Source organism: Gadus macrocephalus, chromosome 22 (assembly GCF_031168955.1).
Source record: "Gadus macrocephalus chromosome 22, ASM3116895v1".
NCBI lineage: Eukaryota > Metazoa > Chordata > Actinopteri > Gadiformes > Gadidae > Gadus > Gadus macrocephalus.
This window is the reverse complement of record NC_082403.1, coordinates 18890721-18902815: the sequence shown is the minus strand read 5'-3', so window position 1 is coordinate 18902815 and position 12095 is coordinate 18890721. Positions and strand designations below refer to the sequence as shown.

Below are 12095 nucleotides of genomic sequence, written 5' to 3'. Positions count from 1 at the left end.
GAATTGAGAAACGGCCTATGCTACCACATCATGGGAGCCTAGCCACACCCTATTTCATGACGTACCGGATGTACAAATATTCTTGTTTTTTAGCATTGTTAGCATTGTAGCATCATAAGCGAGAGGTCTGAGCGATCGCAGTCGCATTGTTTACCGACCATGGAAGTATTAGGCCCCGTTTACACAAAGGGAAAACGCAGATATTTCCACGCGGTTTGGCCTCTCATTTACACACCGTTTTTATCACAGAAAACGATAATTTCTAAAAACTCCGGCCAAGGTGGAGATTTCTGAAAACGGCGGCTATGTGTTGTCGTGTCAAAGGGGAGAAACTTCCTGATTCGCCGTAATACAGCTTCACAGCTTCCGGTCAAATATGGCGACGTTCTACACCCTGTGTTTACAAGAGCTGCCGACAATAAACATCACTGATGTACATCGATTATGTAGGGAAACGAAAACTCCGACCAGCAAATTGGAGAAGGGGTTTAGGCTGTATGCTGTGACCTATATTCACAGCTACGAAGGTAAGAAAACTACGTCTACCTGAGGTAGGGCGTGGGCCAGGTCACATAAAACCGGAAAAACATTGTTTGTGATGGTATTTTTTTAACAGTGACGAATGTCCAATACGACCGGACGCAAGGGGCGATTATTTTACACACATAACCCATAACTTCCAACACAAATCAAGTGCACCTTGACATTGAGACACTTTACTCTTTAAACTTTATACACTATACATTACACTTTGTTAATCCTCATGACTTATTATTACTTATTTCTTATTATTACTTACTTTATTTTATTATTCTTATTATGATCTATGCTGCTACTTCAGTTTGCTTATTTATAAATATTTTTATTAAATTTATCTTTGACTTGTATTGTTGCTGCTACGTGGCTGTTGTGGAACCAAGCCTACGAATTATCTTGTGTACTTGTACAAAATTAGCCCTGATTCCTGATTCTGATTGACCAATTACGTGAAAGTCGTCTTGTGACAACTGCGCCGAGCATGCGCCGTTCGTGATTCTTTTTGGCATCAACAACAGAAGCGATCCCGTCCATTGTTGCCAGATTGGGCCAGACACTGGCTGCAAATCTGGCACAATCTGGCAACACTGGCCAATGGGATCGCAAACACACCACGGTCCAAACCCCGGATAATAGGCTGGATCACAGAATGGGATATGATTCAGACACATGCTCGGACGCGCAACTAGTGAACAAGTAAAACGACAGTGTGAGTAAACGACTGAATACAGATGAATTGTTGTACCTGACTGCCTTGATGTGACTCTTATCCCCGAGTTGAGGCTCATCAGCTAGCATTGCCCTGTGCTACGGGGCGCTAGCTGCTGGAGGATACCTGGACTGCTAAAGCTGTCCCTCGGTACTGTACACTGGACGGCCGCAGTGAGCACAGTCCCAGACAAACAGGGCGGCATGATCGGGCTCAAGAGGTAGAGCGGGTTCGCTGGTAACCGGAAGGTCGCTGGTTCGATCCCCGACTCATCGTAGTTGAGTTTGGAGGTGTCCCTAAGCAAGACACCTCACCTGACTGCTCCTGGCGAGCTTGCTGTCGCCCTGCGTGGCTGACAGCGCCGTCGGTGTGTGAATGTTTTGTAAAGCGTTTATGATTGCAGTCAACCCGTTGGGTTGAAATACCATGTCCGCCTCTTGCATGCTTCGGTCCCATTAGCGGACAGACAGTGTGTGGACAGACAGTGTGTGGACAGACAGTGTGTGGACAGACAGTGTGTGGACAGACAGTGTGCGGACAGACAGTGGGAGGACAAAGGAGCTCAACTACAGGGACGCACAGATGGGTAAATAAGTGGTCTCTTTACACAGGGACGTGTGGTTGCGTGTGTTCACCTAGCTTTATGCTGACACTTTAAGAATAGATATAATAGACATACATGTCGCTTGTTTTGAATGACATGGCTTTAACCAGACTAAACCGTTTGATTCACCAGTAAATAACTATAGGCAATGTTGTTTACCTCACACTGTTATAAAATGAACAGTTAATCTAAAACTTTTGGGTTTAGAGTTGGAGACTTGTGTACTGTGTTTAACGTACGAAGTACGGTAGTTCACGTAACACATGAGTTGGTATCATGTGTTATGTAGTTGTAATGCACACGTAATTAAATCAAGCCTGTGATATTGCTGATTTGGAAAGGATTCGTGCTCACATCTTCGTTGTTGTGAAACAGCATGTTGTACATCACGTATTGAAGCATCAACGTAGACTCAACAGCACTGGCTGATGTTGCGTATCCTTGGATACGCAACATCAGAGAGAGAGAGAGAGAGAGAGAGAGAGAGAGAGAGAGAGAGAGAGAGAGAGAGAGAGAGAGAGAGAGAGAGAGAGAGAGAGAGAGAGAGAGAGAGAGAGAGAGAGAGAGAGAGAGAGAGAGAGAGAGAGAGAGAGAGAGAGAGAGAGAGAGAGAGAGAGAGAGAGAGATTTGAGGTTACAGGTTACGGTGGGTGGCACTGGTGACAATGTGGGGACTCGAGAGGAGGGGGGAGAGGACTTCAAGGGGAGAGAAAAAGCAACAGAGTGATGGTCAGACACGGGGAGCGGGGTAACAGAGAGAGCAGAGGTGCCGCAGGACCTTGTGAATATCAGGTCAAGTTAGTTCCCGGCCCTGTGTGTGGAAGAAGAAGGGGAGAGTGTTAAGTCAAAGGTGGCATAAAAGTTGGTTAATTCAGGTGAGTGCAACTTCTCTGGCAGGATGTTGAAGTCGCCAGGGGAGAGACTCCCTTGGTCTTTGTTTCCCGGGACTCCCACAGAGAGACTCCAGGGGTTGACACTAAACGGTTGCCCGCTTGCCCGGGGCAAGTAAAAAAAAATGTTTGGGCAAATTGAGATTTTTTCTGGTTGCCCGAACGGGCAACTGGATTTTGGGTGGATGTTAATATAAAAGCTATTTATTCAAATGTTTTTAGAAACTGCAGCACAACCTTTTGTTCCGCAAAACCACACAAAATAGAAGTTATTTGCAATTGATCAGCGCGCTGTCTTCTCTTCTCTCGGAAAGCGAGTTAACAGACACGCATCGCTTCAGTGCGAATATAGCCCCGCCTTCTGTCACTCACTCGCAGTGCGGTCTCTGGCAGTGATTCGCTAAAGGTTAGCCAACACAGCTAGCATCTCAAGTGCAGCACCTCCGCGAACGGTTTAGGTAGAAGTTAAATGGAGTAGTGATGGAGGAGTACAGTTTGGAAGTACTTTGGATTGAGGCAAATTATCAAGGAAAGTCAAGAACACGGTTTTGTGTTTCATAACTGTGCACATGCGCACAGCAATAGCGATCTTTTTCACGAAATTGGACCCTCACAAACTACTGTATATATTACATGAAAGCTGAGCCTCCACTTATTCCAACAGTCCAAACCATATCATTCTGTGACGAAAACTCGCAAATAACAACTTAAGAAGAAACGTCCCCTTTTCTTTTAACAACCAAAAATGAAGTATTACCTTTGTGATTTTGGTCCACAAAGTTGATTCTGATCGAATAAAACCACCATAAACAGATTATCCAGTATCTGGGCCAAATTTTGCAACTTAACATGGTGTTTTCAATCAATGAATAAGAGAAGGTTTCTTAGGAAATAGGTAAATTGCCTTCAATCAGAAAACATTCTTCAGCGCAATCTAGTGGCCATATATTTATTTGCGAGTGTTTGGCTTGGTGCATTCGATTGCCCTGAACTTTAAATAGAGGTGTCAAGTGTCAAAATTGTAAGACATCTACCTTATTTGTGTCTCATAGTAAGACAGCGCTCCCAACTGATAACGACCAACTGATACTGATAATTATTTCAGGTGGAAATGTTATCTTCCACTTATGCTGTGTTCCGTGGCTTTATTCACTTTAACCAAGTATTATCCCCATTGAATATTTCACTTGCACAACAATCTTTCTTTTGGCCCAAAGATGACATTTTCGCCCTTGCAGTTGTGGAGATATAATCTCTTTACTTTGGGTATGTTCTTTCCTGAAAAAAACGTTTCCCCTGATATCGAAAATGGTATAGAATATCGATCTTTTTCCAGGAATAGTGTTGAAGTTAGAAAATCCAGTATCGTGACTGACAACCCTGCTAGAAACGCGATTGTGATTATTCAGTTAGAGCTACAAGAAACTTGAAAGTTAAAAAAGACATATCTTTGCTACTACCTCTGACATTTAGTTATGTACATTTGCATCAAATCATGCAGGTCTACATATAACTTGGCGATAGCTTTAATAGGTTGCAACTGTGGACTGAAATCACTTCATGGCACGATGTGATCGCTCGATAAATAAGTAAACAAAGAGAAGTTTGTTATTTTTTAAACACATGTGTGGAAGCTAACATTCAGCTTCAGTCTGAGCTAGGATGATTTTTCTGAGCCCCCCCAAAACCAGGCCGGGTGCCTGGCAAAAAGAGGCCCGTTCACGATTCTGATTATAATTTGGGCAAGTGAACATTACATTCGGGCAAGTTGAACCTGACCTGTACTTGCCCGATGGGCAAGTGCTTTTGAAACCTTAGTGTCAACCCCTGGACTCCCTTGGTCTTTGTTTCCCGGGACTCCCACAGAGAGACTCCCTTGGTCTTTGTTTCCCGGGACTCCCACAGAGAGACTCCCTTGGTCTTTGTTTCCTGGGACGCCCACAGAGCGACTCCCTTGGTCTTTGTTTCCCGGGTCTTCGTTTGCAGGGTCCTGAAGCTAATAATAGCTAGCCTTTAAATGCACAAGGTAGCTCAGGCAGCCGTAGCTCCGCCCACCAATCAAGCCTATTGTTGTCACCTTGTGACTGAAACTAGTCTCAACGACCTCTTACTAAAAAACGACAGCAGCCAAAACCAACACAGCGGCAATAGGGTTAAAGTTAGTACAACCAATTGTAATGCTTAACACTAGAGTTCGTAGGCCCCGTTTACACGAGGACGCTTGCGGGTAAAAACGACAAAATATTTTATCGGAAGTGCCTTTCGTTTAGACGGTGACGGCGTTTTTGGGGCATGAAACCGCATAAATCTGAAACCACCCTCCTGAGTGGAAAAGTTGAAAACGCTCCGCCGTAGCGTTTCCGTCTACACTGCCAAGACGCAAAACACTGCTCAGATCTGCTCACGGCGCGTACGCGTTTACGTCACATACATGTGCCAGTACAAAGAAATAAACAAACATGTCAGATTATTTCCATGCGTCGGACCTTCAAGCTGCTCTGGCAGCTCTAACAACCGTACAGGAGTCTTTCCACGAAATCTACAGGATATGTACAGATAGTATTACTGAACAGAGAAGGATCTTTTTGGTATTTGCGGCACGGATAAGAGAAGAAGGAAGATTCTACGCATGCGCTCAGACATGGCGGTGTTGTGTGATAGTGTATCACAGCACCACCTAGCCGCCTGGCATGCATATTGCATACCCAATCGAATTCCACACACTTTTGCGTCACCATATGCACGCATATTTCCTCCCGAAAACGCTTGTCTAAACGCGGAATAAAAAGTGAAGACGCAACGCCACTTTTGCGTCTTCTGTTCAGACCGTCATCGTGTAAACATAGCCTTAGTTTCAAGACTCACCTACAGCCAGATATGAGACTACCTTCTAAAAGACAAATATAAATATAACTGCTTATAATGGTTTATTCGTTTCCCAGTTTCATTTTCTTAATTTAGAAGACAGCTTAGTTCATTTTTTAATTGTAAAATAAATACAAAAATGGAAGCAATGCGCCACGGGGATTTCCAAAGGTTACTGACTGTACAGTGGCGCCGAAACATCACTACGGTAGTGCTAAGAAGGTTCTACGAGTGCTTCAGACCAACCTTATCAACGATCGACGATGTAGCATTTAAGAAGGCTTTAAGAAGGTTTTGGGAAACCGGGCCCTGGCTTGTAGTGTTCCCCTTTGTCTTTGTGATTGTGTCATGTCATTGGCTGTTCATTGCTATTGTTAATAGCTACATTAGCCTCTTTAACAAACCAGCTCGAAGCCAACAACACAACTTTACATTGCATTGCATGCACAGCAAGACCGTGCAATGCACAAAATTGGTAACCGGAAAAAAGTAGCAATGTAATCAAGTGTGTATAGCATTTAAAACCTAAATTAAAATGACCACCAGCGTAGTACAAATACACTCTTTACGGGACCAGCCATTTTTTTTGAGTGGTACAGTTGTCTTCGCTCTACTCGCTCTACTTTCAGAATTACGAGTGGGAAGGTTTATACTACGACCAAATGGGGCATGCCTCCGTGAAATGCCCCAAGAAAGATGGGAGATTTACACCTTACGACGCAGACATACCGGCGTACCATACAAATGGATAGCACCAAAAGCTTCCAGTATAAAGCAGGAAATGCACAGGTACCTCAACAGACTTCACAACTGTCACTGTATTGATTGTGCATTATATTAACGGATCAATGGCCAGATAAACATTTACCTGGCCCTTCAACTCATCTTCTTTTGTCTCTCGCTCTGCCTGCCTATCTGTTTCACTGTCTCCCTTTCCCTCTCTCTCCTGCTCTCCCTCCCTGTTACACACCTCTTATCTGTGTTTCCTGGGAGATAAAATCCTCACTGTGCAGGGTATCGAGGCGATCAATGAATCAAGTGATGTATTGAGCCTCTCGCCTTCTCACTCGCTCTCTCTCCCCCCTCCCATGACCTGTTTTCATTCTAACTTCAAAGTCAAAAAGTCAATTGAAAGTCTGCTTTATTTTCAATTACAGCAAATGTACAAGACAAATAGAAGTACTGAAATTTGCCTTCGTGTCTGATCTGAAGTTCATTCAACTATTAAATAAAATTGGTTAATGAAATAAAATAAGATATATTTACAATAAATAAATTCTAAATAGTGCAAAATGGTCTGTATAGTGCAAAGTAGGCAAAACAATATGGTACGTATAAATTACAATTAAAAAGAGAATAAAAGTAAAAGGTCTCCAGGGATCTTGGGGGCAGAGGGGAGGGGGTTTCATAGTCCAGAATTCTTGGGGGCAGAGGTGAGGAAAGGGAGAGAGTTGTGCTTCAGTACAGCCTGGTAGAAATAACCAGTTTGGTGGAGCCGGCTGCGAAGCTGCGGGACCGTCTCCCAGATGGCAGGAGGCTGAGGAGTTGGTGTGAGGGGTGGCTGGGGTCTACCACAATGCTGGTTGCTTTGCGGCCGAGGCGGGTTCCTTAGAATTCTAGGAGGGAGTGGACACGATCCGACCAGCAGCTGTCACTTTGCGCTGCAGGGTCTTGCGGTTGGATGCAGTGCAGCTCCCGTACCACACAGTGATGCAGCTGGTCAGGATGCTCTCCACGGTGCCTCTGTAGGAGCGTATGATGGAAGGGGGGCTCATGCTCACTTCAGCCTCCGGAGGAAGTAGTGGCGCCGCTGAGACTTCTTGGCCAGTGATGTGACGTTGGTTGTCCAGGAGAGATCCTCCTCACTGATGTGAACCCCCATGAACTTGGTGCTGCTCACTCTCTCCACAGCAGCACCCTTTAGTTAGTTGGGGTTTAGGAGTGGGGATTCTCCACAAATAGATAACAACCTCCTTGGTCTTCTCAATGTTCAAGAAGAGGTTGTTATCGCTACACCACCTTGCCAGTTGGGTTAGGGTTAATAGTCACCGTCTCATCGTTGTTGAAGACCACGGTTGTGTCGTCCGCGAACTTCACAATTTGGTTTCCACTGAAGGAAGGAGAGCAGTCGTGGGTCAGCAGCGCGACCAGCAGGGGGCTGAGCACACAGCCTTTGGGGGGCCCCCATGCTCAGAAAGGTGTTTCTGGATGTGTTGCTGCCGGCCTTCACTGCCTGTAGTCTTTGGCTGAGGAAGTCCAGCAGCCAGTTGCACAGGGAGGTTCTGAGCCCCAGCAGGTCCAGTTTGCCGATCAGCTGCTGAGGGTTGATGGTGTTGAATGCTGAAATAAAGTCTATAAACATCTGACATATGAGTTCTTGGTGTCCAGATGGGTGAGGGCTGGGTCAAGAGCAGAAGAGGATAGCATCCTCGGGTGGATCTGTTACCTCGGTATGCAAACTGGTAGGGTTCCAAGGTGGTGGGGAGGACGGATTTAATGTGAGCCATGACTAGCCTTTCAAAGCACTTCATGATGATGGGGGTCATTTCAATGGGACGATCGTCATTGAAAGTGGATGGTGAGGGCTCCTTTGCAGCAGGTATGGTGGCTTTGAAGCATGATGGGACAACAGCCTGACAAGAATTTCTGTGAAGACATCTTTGAGCTCCTCTGCACAGTCCTTCAGCACACTACCAGGGATGTTGTCTGGAACTGCAGCCTTGCTGGTGTTTCTCTTGGAGAGGGTTCTCTTCACGCTGGCTGCATTCAGGCGCAGGGCCTGGTCGTGGGGAGAGGGGTCCTCTTGTGGGGGCGTGCTGTTGTTTGCTTCGGACCTGGCAAAGAAGCTGTTGAGGTCATTACGCAGAGAGGTGTTGCTGTCAATGGTCTGTAATGAGGGTTTCCAGTCCGTTATGGTCTGAATCCCACGCCACAGGCTGCGAGCATCTCTGCTGTCCGGTTATGTCAGGTTATTTTCAAGGTGTATCTGTGTTTGGCTTTCTTGATGCCATGGGACAGTTTGACCCTGCTGTTCTCAGGCAGGCTGCGTCCCCAGCTCGGAAGGCGGTGTTCCTGGCCCTCAGTAGCCCGCGGACCTCTCCTGTCAGCCATGGCTACTCGTTAGCCCAGGTGGTGATAGTTCTTGTGGTGGTTACATCAGCAATGCATTAACTAATGTAGGAGGTGACAGTATCAGAGTACTCCTCAATGTCTGTGAGGTCGTGGTAGGTGGCTGACTGCTTAAACATCTTCCAGTTAGTGGTTTCAAAGCAGTCCTGAAGTACAGCAGAGGCTCCCTCTGGCCACACACGTACCTTCTTCAGAACCGATTTGGTTACTGTCTGTATGCTGCCATTAGCATGACGATGCCAGAAAACGCACCTTTTAAAACCAGGTCCCAGGGTGGATAAGATAAAAACGACCCTATGCATTTTCGTGTTCGGATTGGTGTGGACGCTTGATACGCAAATGACGTGAGATTTGCGTGACTAAAATCCCCAGAGATGGGGATTCCAAACCCCATTTGGGTGGGCTGTCTGTTGCCCACCAATGGCGTTATAAAGTTCCCAAAGTGCCTAGATTCTATCAACGTTGTTGGAAGTGGGAGGGTGTGCTTACCAGTGGCGGCTGGTGGTTTTTAAAGTGAGGGAGGAAGGACTGCGTGCTTGGTTGCCATTGGCCTGCTTGCACTGTTGGTGTATGGTGGCATAAGAATGTGAGACTCAAGTTGTTTCAGGGTGTTTTGGTGAACTACAAAATAGCAGGGAGGGAGTTATGTGAACAAAATGTATACAAAGCCACCAGTGGCATCACTGTAATTTGAGAAGGAAAGGATGCAAAGCATATTAGTCAAATCAGGCCTACTATTGATTTGTAAAAGTAAATAAAAAAATCTGGGCCTATTATTGGGCCTATTTTTGCCCTCACTGGCTGAAGTTATGTTATGTTTATGTTTATTTTCAGTTACAATTGCTTGTAATGCTACCAGTAAGTCATGCGTACCTAGCAAACCACTCACAACACTGACGTTGCCATTACTTCTGATGACCTTGATTTTGGGAAGTGGTCTACCTCTTTCTGAATGAATGGAATGGTTTTTGTAATAAGACGTTAACAATGTCCTCCGTTTCCAATGTTTCCATTGTGCATTTAGGATCTCGCTATCGCAGATTTCACTTGCTCTGCGTCTCTCAGACTGAGCACCGCGGCAATGCAGACCGGTGTTTCAGTTCAAGTCGTGACCGGTTTAACTGGTGACCCTCAGCCGAATGCTTCGCTTGTTGTCGTGGCCTATGATGTCTATGGTCGTGGCTACACCAGATGTTCGAAATCGGGACCAGACACGTAGCTGTCCTTGCGAATGCCTCTTTGATTTGTTATTCAATAAAATGTCAAAAACATTACAATCTCATTCGTTTTTGGAGTGTAATTGGAAGAAACTTGTCACGTAGAACCGTTCTAAGCCGAAATAAATGGAAAATGAATGTTTAAAATATGATACATTACGGGATTCGAATTCATACCATTGGGGGGGAAAAAATATAACAATCCGCAATTCCATTCCATTGTGCCGTTGACCCAGTGGGGAAATAACCGCCGTAGTATAGGCCTACTAGAATTCGCAAATACTTCTTGAAAACACGAAAGGCAGCCAGATCAACTTGTGACCCTACTTTCCATGTAGTTATGACCATGCATTGGTCGCGTATCCCAAAAATAAGACGCCATTACATCCAGTAAATCCAAACCTAATGTTGTGTTGCCCTCCACTGCTTGAAACTAGCCAACAACACTGTTGCACTCATTCGATCATTTCGGTCGCCTGATGTGGTGTTGTCGCGTCCTCCTTCTCTATATAGGCCTATACTCTCTAAGCAAAGCAGCGACTTCGGAAATCAATGTGACGCAAGGCGATATCTCTTTGAGACACAACGTTTATTCACATGAAAACATACATTACGAGATTCGAACTCGTACCATTGTGGGGAAAAATATAACAATCCGCAATTCCATTCCATTGTGCCGTTGACTCACTGGGAAATTCGCCGCCGCAGTATACCTACTAGAATTCGCAAATACTTCTTGAAAACACGAAAGGCAGCCAGATCAACTTGTGACCCTACTTTCCATGTAGTTATGACCATGGTCGCGTTTCTAAAAAATAAGACGCCTTTACATCCAGTTAATCCAAACCTAATGTTGTGTTGCCCTCCGCTCTTGAAGCGTGGTAAGGTTAGTTTTATATTGGACGTTGGATATTCGACACATTCGAAAAATCTATTTAGCACTGGCTTCGATGGACGAATTTGTGTCAAACCAACTTAGATGTGTTAATACAAGGCCTACCTATGTAAAACAAAGCACCATTTGATTTTATAAAAAAAATAATAATGTTAAAAAGGGCTATAAATCTATTCTGCGGCTTGACCTTTTGACCTACCCATATCAAAACACATCTGGTGTAATCAACTAACTGCCCCACACATAACACAAAGCTTATTTTCTCAAAACACCTACCCTTTGATTTTATAAATATTTTTTTAACGTAATTTTTTTTTTATAAAATCAAAACGTGGGTTTTTGGAAAAAATAAGCTTTGTGTTATGTGTGGGGCAGTTAGTTGATTACACCAGATGTGTTTTGATATCGGTAGGTCAAAAGGTCAAGCCGCGTAATAGATTTATAGCCTTTTTTAACATTAACATAATAGTATAAAATCAAAGGGTAGGTGTTTTGAGAAAATAAGCTTTGTGTTATGTGTGGGGCAGTTAGTTGATTACACCAGATGTGTTTTGATATGGGTAGGTCAAAAGGTCAAGCCGCAAAATAGATTTATAGCCTTTTTTAACATTACATTTTTTTTTTATAAAATCAAATGGTGCTTTGTTTTACATAGGTAGGACACACAGGACTGACAGTGTCAGTCCTGTGTGTTCAAAGTTCGCCGTCACAGCTGTTTCGAAAAGAGTGTTTCCAACACCCATTTTAGGAATTTACTCTCTTCCGCATTTCTCAAAAACCACCTCAAGCGAGCGGATAAAGTTTTTAAGCGAATTTTGGTGTTTCCATCACCGTTTACTTACTTACTTACTTACTTACTTCATTCCTCCTTTCACAAGGATTCTGTCCGAACGGTGGCACGTAAACCGCTCAAGCTGAACGGCTCAGTCCGAGATGCTGCCGGTCAGCCATGTCTCGTAAATATATAAGCACAGCACATTACTTTTCAAATCTCTTGTTGATCTAACCATCCTGTTTCCTGTTTAACATGACTTTCATTTTCTTTCCTACGCTCTCTCTCTCTCTTTCTTTATCTCGCTCTTAGTCTCTATCTCTTTCTCTGTCTTTGTCTCTCTCTTAGTCTCTGTCTCTCTCTCTCTGTCTTCGTCTCTCTTAGTCTCCCTCCTAGTCTCTGTCTCTGTCTATGTCTCTGTCTCTCTCTCAGACTCTGTCTCTCTCTCTGTCTTTTTTTCTCTCTGTTTTTGTCTTTC

At 44.5% G+C, this 12095-nt stretch overlaps 1 protein-coding gene across 1 annotated transcript in view; it reads left to right on the top strand.

Annotated features, from left to right (window-relative positions):
* Positions 1-1061: 1061 nt before the first annotated feature.
* Positions 1062-12095, top strand: part of LOC132451589 (ankyrin repeat and IBR domain-containing protein 1-like) — a 42920-nt gene continuing 31886 nt past the window's right edge. Inside the window, 1 exon segment of the mRNA XM_060044159.1 lies at positions 1062-1246. The gene's annotated coding sequence lies outside the window, so the exon portion shown is untranslated.